We start from the raw sequence: 11680 nt of genomic DNA, 5'->3' as shown, positions 1-11680 counted from the left end.
TGATTCATTGTTTGTGCATAACACCCAGTGCTCCATGCAGAACGTGCCCTCCTCAATACCCATCACCAGGCTAACCCATCCTCCCACCCCCCTCCCCTCTAGAACCCTCAGTTTGTTTTTCAGAGTCCATCGTCTCTCATGGTTCTTCTCCCCCTCCGATTTCCCCCCTTCATTCTTCCCCTCCTGCTACATTCTTCTTCTTCTTTTTTTCTTTCTTAACATATATTGCATTATTTGTTTCAGAGGTACAGATCTGAGATTCAACAGTCTTGCACAATTCACAGCGCTTACCAGAACACATACCCTCCCCAGTGTCCATCACCCAGTCACCCCATCCCTCCCACCACACCCCCCACTCCAGCAACCCTCAGTTTGTTTCCTGAGATTAAGAATTCCTCATATCAGTGAGGTCATATGATACATGTCTTTCTCTGTTTGACTTATTTCGCTCAGCATAATACCCTCCAGTTCCATCCACGTCGTTGCAAATGGCAAGATCTTATTCCTTTTGATGGCTGCATAATATTCCATTGTATATATATACCACATCTTCTTTATCCATTCATCTGTTGATGGACATCTTGGCTCTTTCCACAGTTTGGCTATTGTGGACATTGCTGCTATAAACATTGGGGTGCACGTAGCCTTTCGGGTCCCTACTTTTGTATCTTTGGGGTAAATACCCAGTAGTGCAATTGCTGGATCATATGGTAGCTCTATTTTCAACTTTTTGAGGAACCTCCATACTGTTTTCCAGAGTGGCTGCACCAGCTTGCATTCCCACCAACAGTGTAGGAGGGTTCCCCTTTCTCCGCATCCCCATCAACATCTGTCATTTCCTGACTTGTTAATTTTAGCCATTCTGACTGGTGTGAGGTGATATCTCATTGAGGTTTTGATTTGGATTTCCCTGATGCCGAGCGATATTGAACACTTTTTCATGTGTCTGTTGGCCATTTGGATGTCTTCTTTGGAAAAATGTCTGTTCATGTCTTCTGCCCATTTCTTGATTGGATTTTTTGTTCTTTTGGTGTTGAGTTTGATGAGTTCTTTATAGATTTTGGATACTAGCCCTTTATCTGATATGTCGTTTGCAAATATCTTCTCCCATTCTGTCAGTTGCCAAGAACAGCTTTTTAAAATGGTGCTGGGACACCTGGCTATCCACATGCAAAATAATGAATGGATCCTTGTTCCATACACAAAAATTAATCCAAAATGCATCAAAAACCTAAATGTGAGAGCTAAAAGTGTAAGACTTTTTGAAGGAAACAGATGTGAGTTTTCTTGCCCTTAGATTAGGCAATAGTTTCTTAACTATGACACCAAAAGCATAAACAACCAAAGGAAAAAATAAATTGGACTTCATCAGAATGAGAAACTTTTGTGCATCAAAAGACACTATCAAGAAAGTGAAAAAATAATCCATGGAATAAGAGAAAGTATTTGTAATTATATATCTGAAAGGGGCCTACAATTCAGAATATATAAAGAACTATTACAACTCAATGATAAAAAGACAATCCAATTTTTTAAAATAGGCAAAGGATTTGAATAGACATAACTCCAAAGATATTCAAATGGTCAATAAGCATGTGAAAAGATCTTTAACATCATTAGTCATTAGAGAAATGCAAATCTAAACCACCATGAGATACCACATTACACCCACTAGGATGGCTATTTAAAAAAGAAAAAAGAAAAAGAAAAACAAGTCTTGGTAAAGATGTAGATAAATTGGAACCCTCATACATTGCTGGTGGGAATGTAAAATGGTACAGCCACTGTGGAAATAGTTTGGCAGTTCCTCAAAAAGCTAAAAATGGGTTGCCATATGAATTCCACTTTTAGGTGTATAACCAAGAGACATGAAAACACACATTCACACAAAAACTTATAAAGGAATTTTCACAGAAACATAATTCACAATGGTCAAAAAGTAGAAACAACCTAAATGTCCATTAATGAAATGTGTTATGTCTATACAAGGGAATATTTTTTAACCATAAAAAAGAATGAAGTACTGATACATGGTAAAACTTGGATGAATCTTGAAAACTTATGCTAAGTGAGAGAAACCAGACACAAAAGGTTATACATTGTACAGTTCCATTTATATGGAGTGTTCAGTATAGGCAACTCCATAGAGATGAAAAGTTGACTAGTAGTGTCAGGGGTTGGGGGAAGGAGGAAATGGGGAGTGATTATTTGTGGGCACAGAGTTTCTTTTTAGGGTGATGAAATGTTCTGGCATTAGAGGTGATGATGACACAACCTTGTGAATATGCTAATAACCACTGAATCATACACTTTAAGATAGTGAATTTTGTGTTACATGAAATTTTATGTTCTATGAATTATAGCTCCATTTAAAAAATAGGTAACAGGCAGGCCGGCTTCTCCCTCTCCCACTCCCCCTGCTTGTGTTCCTGCTCTCGCTATCTCTCGCTCTGTCAAATAAATAAAAATAAAAAGTCTTAAAAAAAATAATAAAATAAAAAATAGGTAAAAGGCAATCCAGAATTCTTATTTCTTCTGGAGTGAGCTTTGGTGGTTTGTGCATTCAAGCATTTTCTCTATTTCATCGAAGTAGTCAAATTCATTGGCCAAAGTTTGTTTATAATATTCGTATTTGTCAATTTTATTGGTATTTTTAAAGAATCAGCTTTTGAACTCTCTTTCCCTCCCACATCACCCTCTACTTTTTTTTTAAGATTTTATTTATTTGTTAGAGAGAGAGAGAGCAGAGTGAGAGAGCACAAGCAAGGGGAGTGACAGAGGGTCAGAGAGAGAAGCAGAGGGAGAAGCAGACTCCCAGCTGAGCAGGGAGCCCAATGTGGGGCTCGATCCCAGGACTTTGAGATCATGACCTGAGCCAAGGGCAGATGTTTAACCAACTGAGTCGCCCAGGAGCCTCTTTCTACTTTTCAAAATTTCTCCCATTCTTGTTATTTTTCTCTTTGTTACTTTTAATTTTCTCTTCTTTTTCTATCTTCTTGAAGTAAAACTTAATATATTGACTTAAAACCTTTCTTCTTTTTCCAGTACAATCATTTAATGCTACAAATTTCCCTCTAAGCACTGCTTGAGATGCGCCCCATGCATCTTAAAATGTTTTGTTTTCATTTTCAACCAATACAAAATATCTTCTGATTTCCCTTGTGATTTCTTATATGGTCCATTGCTTATTTAAGGATATGTTATTTACAATTACCAAATATTGGGGACTTTTCCAGATACCCTTCTGTTGTTGGTTTCAAATTTATTTCTGTTGTGTTCAGAGAACATGCTCTGCTTGAGTCCAATCTTCTTGATTCTGTTTTATGATCCAGAATATGCTGCTTCTTAGTAAGTGTTCCACAAGCACCCGAGAAGAATGTACATCCTGCTGTTGTTGAGTGGAGTGTTCCATATATGTCAATTAGGTCAACTTGATTGATAGTGTTGTTAACTTCTTTTCTGTTCTTACTGATTTTTTGTGTGTGTACTTGTTCTGTCAATTACTGAGAGAGGAATGTTGAAATTTCCAACTATGCCGATTTATCTATTTCTTTTTTTAGTTCTATAAGTTTTTGTTTCATACATTTTGAACCTCTATGCTCAGTGCATACATATTTAGGATTATAATGACTTTTTGATTAATTGACCTATTTATCATGATGAAATGTCTCTCTTTATCTTTGGTAATATTCTTTGTTCTGAAGTTTATTTTGTATGATTTAATCACTCTAGATTTCTTTGGATTAAGGTTTGAATTGTATATATTTGTTCATCTTTTTAGTTTTAACCTGTGTCTTCATATATAAAATAGGCTTTTTATAGGTGATGTATAGTTGTCTTTTGTCTTTTTACCCTATCTTAAAAGTTCTGCCTTTTAACTGGAATGTTTAGATCATTTTATATTCAATGTAATTATATATATTACTGGTTTATACTCACCATCCTGCTATTTGTTTCTCATTTGTCTTATGGTTCTTTGTTGTTTTCATTCCCTTTTATTAGATTTGGGGGGTTTTTGCTTTATTTTTTCTTTGTTGCTCTAGAGTCTGCATTATACATGTTTAATTTATTACAGTCTACCTTCAAGCAATATTATACCACTTCATATATACTGTAAAAACCTTACAATATCTACTTCCATTTCTCTTCCCCCATCCTTTGTAGATTGTCACCATACATGTTACTTCTACATATGTTTTATTTTTATTTATTATTGTTTTAGAGAGGGCGGGGGAGACGGGCAGAGAGAGAGGGAGAGAAAGAATCTTAAGCAGGCTCCGTGCCCAGCATGGAGCCCCATGCGAGGCTTGATCTCACTATCCTGAGATCATGGTCTGAGATGAAATCAAGAGCCAGATGGTTAACAAACTGAGCCAGCTAGACATCCCATTTCTACATATGTTTTGAACCTTGAATACATTATTATTATTTTATCTTGGAATAGTCAATTATAGGCCCACAGAAAGAGTAACAGGGACCAGGTTTACCCTCCCCCTCAACACAATAATTTTTTTAAAAAACAGACCCAGTATAAGAAGCAATATTTTACTTATTTATTTATTAGCATTAGTGTATGTATTTATCTTTTATTGAGGTAAAATTCACATATCACAGAATTAGCCATCATAAAATGTACAATTCAGTGGCATTTAGTGTGTGCACAATGTTGTGTAACTACCACTTCTCTCTAGTTTCTAGTTTCCATACTTTATCATAAGCACCTGAAACTAATATAACACTGTATGTTAATTATATTGGAATTAAAAAAGTAAAAATTAAAAAAAAAATTAATTATGCTAAGAAAGAAGCCAGACGCTAAAGGTCATATAATTGAATGATTCCTTTATATGCTATATCCAGAATTGGCAAATCCACAGAGACAGAAAGCATATTAGTTACCAGGGGATGAGGGGAGGGGGCTGTGATCATTTAAATGTGTGGGCATTTATGGTCTTTGTGATGAAGAAGAAGCACTTTCAGAGACACTAGACATCAAGCAATAAAGGAGAATAATCTCTGAGAAATGAAATGAACCAAGCCAGCCCTGCAATTGCTGTGGCTTATTGCCTTGCAAGAGTTCTCAGGCCATGGCCCAGGAAGGGGGAAGTCCAGGTAGAGCCTAGTGGATTCCTTGAATGGAGGAGACAAAGCCAAGCAATCAGTGAGATGAAGGCAGCTAGGATTCTCAAGTCAGAACAGCAAAGAGAAAAATGTTGTACAGAGAGAGAACCCTGGAGATCCACAGAGGGGGCCCCTTACATATTCAGAAAGTCCTGATCAGTGCATGTATGCATGCATATTTCACAATATGAAAAGACTAGAGAACAATGCCCAAAGTCACACAGAGCCAGAGATAGTGCCTCTTCCCATGTGCCAGACTGGAAAAACAGATAATTCATGAATAGAATACCCAGGAAGCTCTTAACTTAGTAATAGGGAATAATTAGCCTTCATCTGAATGCTGCTCCAGATCTGCCTAGCAAATCATAAAAGCAAGATTCAAAAGGATCGAACTCTTTCCAAGTAATTTAGCTGCATAATCTCAGAAAAAAAAATAACATTATTGGAATATAAAAGTATCCAGGACCTTAACACTTAACTTAAAATTCATAATGTCTGGGATCCCACCAAACATTACTAGGTAGGAAAAAAAAAAGATTACTAGGCATAGACAAAAGCAGGAAAACACAATCCATATTGAAGAGAGTAATCAACTAACTGAAACAGACCTAGAAATGACAACAGATGCTAGGATTAGCAGACAAGGACATTAAAACAGCTATTATAACTATATCCCATATGTTCAAAAAGTTAAGTGAAACATGAATGATAGTTTTTTAAAAAAACTGAACATCTAGAATTGAAAACTACAGTGTCTGCGATGAAAAAAAAATCTCTGTCTGAGATGAGATTAATGACAGATTAGGCACAGTAGAAGAAATAATAGTGAATTTGAAAGCATAGCAATAGAAACTATCCAAAATGAAAACTATAAAAAATGGCAAGAGTGTCATTGAACCGTGGGACCTCAAGCAGCCTAATATATAAGTAATTGGAAACCACAAAGGAGAGGAGAAATGGGGTAGAGGGAACAGAAAAAATATTTGAAGATATAATACCCAAAAAACGTCAAATGTGCTGAAAAATATTGAATCACAAATCCAAGAAACCAAATGAATTCCAAGAATAAGAAACATAAAGAAAATGAAAACAAGGCATATCTTAATCAAATTGCTCAAAATTGATGATAAAGAGGACATCTTAAAAATGGCCAGAGGGAAAAAAACACTTTACATACAGAGGAAAAAAGACAAAGGTAATATTGTAGATCCCTCACCAGGATACTGAAAGCAAAAAGATACTGGAATACAACTTTTAAATTGCTGCAAAAAATTGTCAACTTAGAATTCTGTGCCCAGTGAAAATATCTTTTAAAAATGAAAACAAGGGGCACCTGGGTGGCTCAGTCGTTAAGCGTCTGCCTTCAGCTCGGGTCATGATCCCAGGGTCCTGGGATCGAGCCCTGCACTGGGGCTCCTGCTCCGCGGGAAGCCTGCTTCTCCCTCTCCCACTCCCCCTGCTTGTGTTCCCTCTCTCGCTGTGTCTCTCTCTGTCAAATAAATAAATTTAAAAAAATCTTAAAAAAAAAAATGAAAACAAAATCAAGATGTTTACAGACACCCAAAATGGTCTAAACACCCTAATTGAATGGCAGAAATCATCAATCTGAATAAAAAAGCAAACCCAGTTATATGCTGCCTATAAGAAATGCACCTTAACTATAAAGAAATAATTAGGTTAAAAGTAAAAGGATGGAAAAAGATATAACTTGCTAATATGAAACAAAAGAAAGCTGGAGTGGCTATTTTAATATAAGACGAAGAAAATTTCAGAGTAAAAAGAAAACCCTCTCTGTACTATCTTCTCAGTTTTTCTGTAAAAATAAAATCTAATTAAAAAAAAAAAGGACAGCATTTTTGACATGACAGCATGTTTGACAGCATTTGATAACATATTGGAATTTGTGGATGCTGCTAAAGCAGTACTTGGGAAGTTTATAACAATAAATGCCCATGTCGGAAAGGATAAAGTTCTCAAGTTCATAAATTCTTCTCCTTTAAAAAAAAACAACAACTAGAAAAAGAAGAGCAAGTAAACCCCAAAGTAGGGAAAAAAAAGAAAACAATAAAGATCAAAGTGTAAATTAATGAAACAGAGAACAGAAAAAGAATAGAAAAACTTGATGAAACCCAAAGTGTTTCTTTTGAACCAATGAAATTGCTAGATTCTAGCAAGACTAATTGGAAAAAAACATAATATATAAATGACCAATATCAGTAACCAGAGAGGTGATATCACTACAAATTATAACACATGAAAAGGATAGTAAAGGAATGTTATTTTTTTTTTAAGGATTTTATTTATTTATTTGAGAGAGAGCGAGAGAGCACAAGCAGGGAGAGTGGCAGCGGGAGAGGGAGAAGCAGGCTCCCCGCTGGGTAGGGAGCCCAATGCTCGATCCCAGGGGCTCGATCCCAGGACTCCAGGATCATGACCTGAGCCAAAGGCAGACGCTTAACCAACTGCGCCACCCAGGCACCCCAAGGAATGTTATTTTTAAAAACAACTTTATGACAATAAATTCAACAACTTAGATGAAATGGATAAATTCCTTCAAAGACACAAATCAGCAAAGCTCACTCAAGAAGAAGTTGATATCCTGAATTACCTTGTATCTATGAAAGAAATTGAATTTTTCCCCATAAAGATAATTCCAGGACCAGCTCTTTTTTGTGGTACCTCAGAGGTGTAGGCTGCTTCAGGATAAAGCTGAACATCTCTTTCCCAGTACTGGCTGACAGAAATTTATTGAAGTGGACAATGAATGCAAACTTCATACTTTTTATGAGAAGCATATGGTCACAGAAGTTGCTGCTAATGCTCTGGGTGAAGAATGGGAGAGTTACATGGTCCAAATCAGCGGCAGCAATGACAAACAAGGCTTTCCTATTAAGCAGGGAGACTTGACCCATGGCCATGTCCATCTGCTACTGAGGAAGGGACATTCCTGCTACAGATCAAGGAGGACTGGAGAAAGAAAGTGCAAATCTGTTCAGGGTTTCATTGTGGATGCCAGCCTCGGTGTTCTCAACTTGGTCATTGTAAGAAAAGGGGAGAAAGATATTCCTGGACTCACTGATACTACTGTGCCTTGTCACCTGGGGCCCCAAAGAGCTAGCAGAGTCTGCAAACTTTCTAATCTCTCCAAAGAGAAGATGTGTGCCAGTATGTTGTGAGAAAGTCCCTAAACAGAGAAAGAAACCTAGAACCAAAGTGCCCAAGATTCAGCATCTTGTTACTCCATGTGTCCTCCAACACAAACTTGGGTATTTCTTTGAAGAAACAGTGTACTAAGAAAAATCAGGAAGAGGCTGCAGAATATGTGAAACTTTTGGCCAAGAGAATAAAGGAGGCCAAAGAAAAACACCAGGGACAGATTGCCAAGAGACGGAGGCTGTCCTCCCTGAGAGCTTCTACCTCTAAGTCTGAATCTAGTAAAAAATGAGATTTTCTAAGAGTAACAAATAAATAAGATCTGATTAAAAAAAAAAAAGATAACCACAGGCCCAGATGGCTTCACTGGTAAATTCTACAAGGCATTTACCGACAAAATAATACCAATTCTACAGAAACCATTCCACAAAATAGAGGAGGGAGCACTTCTCAATTCCTTTTATGAGGCAAGCATTACCCTGATACCAAAATCAAAGACATTATAATAAAGAAAACCTATAGTCCAATATCCCCACATCAATAAAATCAAAATACCTTAACAAAATATTATTGAAATTAATCTAGCAATATATGAGAAAGGTAGTACACCGTGACTAGTGGAGTTTATCCCAAAAATACAAGGTCCTCTTAATACTCAAAAATCTATGTATTTCACCAGCTTAATAGACTAAAAGAGAAAAATTATATAATCATCTTAATTGATATAGAAAAAGCAGTTTAGAAAATTGAATACTCACTCATGATTTCAAAAAGAAAACTCTCAGCAAACTAGGAATAAAAGGGAACTTCCTCAACCTGAAAAGGCATCTATAAAAAAAACTGAAAGCTAATACCACATTTAATGGTAAAAAACTGAATGTTTTTCCCCTAATATTGGAAACAAGGCAAGAATTTTTAGTCTTGCCACTTCTTTTGAACGTTGTAATGAAAGTCCTAGCCAGTGCAAGCAGGCAAGGGGGGAAAAGGCATAGAGATTGGAAGGGAAAAATTAAAACTATCTTCTCCACAGATAATGCAATCATGTCTAAGTAGAAAATCCTAAAAGATTAAAAAAAAAAAAAAGACTACTAGAATTGATAAATAACATGGTAACAGGATATAAAAATCTATGATATTTCTGTATACTAGGAATGAAAAATTAGAAATTCAAATTTTATTTTATTTTTATTTCTAGACCTTTATTTCTCTGTGAAAAAGGAAAAAAGAAATAAAATGAAGATGACACAGTTGACACACAAAAAAACACTGAAGGAGAGGGGGAAATCCAAATTTTTAATAGCCATTTCCAATAGCTATTAAATCTATTCTTTGAAATAGATTTAAGAATATATTACAGTTTCTGTACACTAGAAACTATGATATATTGCCCAGAGAAATTAAAGAAGACCTAAATAATGAGGACACATACCATATTCATGAATCAGAAGACTTGATCTCATTAAGACACTAATTCTCCCTAAATTGTTCTATATGTTGCCTGAAATCCTAATCAAGATCTCATCAGGTTTTTTTGTAGACATTTACAATTTGATTCTAAATTTTATGAGGAAATGTAAAGGATCTCAAAAAGCCAAAAAGCTTGAGAAAAAGAACAAAGTTGGAGAGCTAAAGTATCCGATTTCAGGATTTATTATTGTTACGGAACCTGGACTGGATCGCACTTGGAGATCTTGGAGGATAGGAGGTTTATTTAACGCTGGTGGGCTCAGAGGAGAGTGGTCTCCAAAGGTCTGAGCCCCGAGCACAAACAAAGGGGGCAATTTATACACTTCTACTTCCGCATACTTGGCACTTTTGGCGCCTGCGCAAAGCAGGGCAGGGAGAAGAACCTGGACTGGTGTGCGCAGGAAGCAGAACAGGGAGAAGAACCCGGAAGAGCCCCAGGGCAAGGACTGGGACTCCCTTGCTGGTTTGGTCGGCCATCTTAGGACGCAGATTTTCCTTATCATTACAAAGCTACAGTAATCAGGGCTCCTGGGTGGCTCAGTCGGGTAAGTGGCTGCCTTCAGCTCAGGTCATGATCCCAGTGTCTTGGGATTGAGCCCTGAGTGGGGCTCTCTGCTTAGTGGGGAGCCTGCTTCTCCCTCTACCTCTGCAGCTCCCCCTGCTTGTGCTCTCTCTGTCAAATAAATAAATAAAATTAAAAAAAAAAAAAGCTACAGTAATCAAAACACTATGGAATTGGCTTAAAGACAGACAATACTTAAATAGAACAGAGAGTCCAGAAGGAGAACCACACATATGGAAAACTTACTTTTCCAAGACAAAGGCAAAAAGGCAATTTAGTAGAGAAAAGATATTCTTTTCAACAAATTGGACTGGAACAATTGGATATTCATATGCAAAATTAAAAATTAAAAAAACCTTTGAAACATATCACATAAAAATATATACAAAAGTTCACTCAAAATGAATCATTTACCTAAACGTAAAACTTAAAACTATAGAACTTCTAGAAGAAAACTTAGAAGAAAATCTCTGTTACCTTCAGTTAGGCAAAGATTTGTTAGACATAATATGAAAAGCATAATCCTAAAAGAACAAATCGATAAATCTGACTTCACCAAAATTAAAAATGTCTCTTCTTCAAAAAATACTCCTAAGAGAATGAATAGACAAGACATAGAGTTAGAGAAAATCTTTCCAAAGCATTTATCTAATAAAGAACTTGTATCCAGGATAGTTAAAGAGATACTGAAACTCAATAATATGAAAACAAACAATACAATAAATAATTTGGAAAAGATATTTATGAAATAGCTATTTCATTAAAGAAGATGTATGGATAGCAGATAAGCACATGAAAAAAAATGTTCAATATCATTTGTCCTTAGGGAAATGCAAATTAAAACCACAATTAAGTACCACTACATACCTATTAGAATGGCCAAATTTTAAGAATGACTACATCAATCGTTGATGAGGATGTGGAGGAAGTGGGACTCTCATACATTATGGGTGGTAATATAAAATGTACAACCATTTGGAAAAGACTGTGGCAGACTTTTTACAGTTAAACATACACTTTAGTTAGGCAAAAAGTTACTAGACATGACACCAAGAGCATGACCCATAAAAGAAAAAAATTGATAAATTGGACTTCATTAAAATTTAAAATGGTTCTTCAAAAACAATACTCTTAAGAGGGTGAATATACAAGGTACAATCTTGGAGAAAATATAATCCAGCCATTCCACTATTGAGTATTTACCCAAGACATTGCATATGTCCATACAAAGACTTATACATAAATATTTATAGCAGATTTGAATTGGGTTCAAATCTTAAGCTTCATGATTCTGGGGCTTTATACTTTTCATCAAATTTGGAAAGTTTCTGGGACATTGTTTGTTCAAAAAAAAATCCTTGTTTCCTCTTTTTGTGA

At 36.0% G+C, this 11680-nt stretch overlaps 1 pseudogene; it reads left to right on the top strand.

Annotated features, from left to right (window-relative positions):
- Nucleotides 1-6982: 6982 nt before the first annotated feature.
- LOC116629437 lies at nt 6983-8566 on the top strand (annotated as a pseudogene).
- The last annotated feature ends 3114 nt before the right edge of the window (nt 8567-11680 follow it).

Source organism: Phoca vitulina, unplaced genomic scaffold (genome assembly GCF_004348235.1).
Source record: "Phoca vitulina isolate PV1807 unplaced genomic scaffold, GSC_HSeal_1.0 scaffold902, whole genome shotgun sequence".
NCBI classification, from domain to species: domain Eukaryota; kingdom Metazoa; phylum Chordata; class Mammalia; order Carnivora; family Phocidae; genus Phoca; species Phoca vitulina.
The sequence above is the reverse complement of the archived record's forward strand: the minus strand, read 5'-3'. Positions and strand labels throughout refer to the sequence as shown.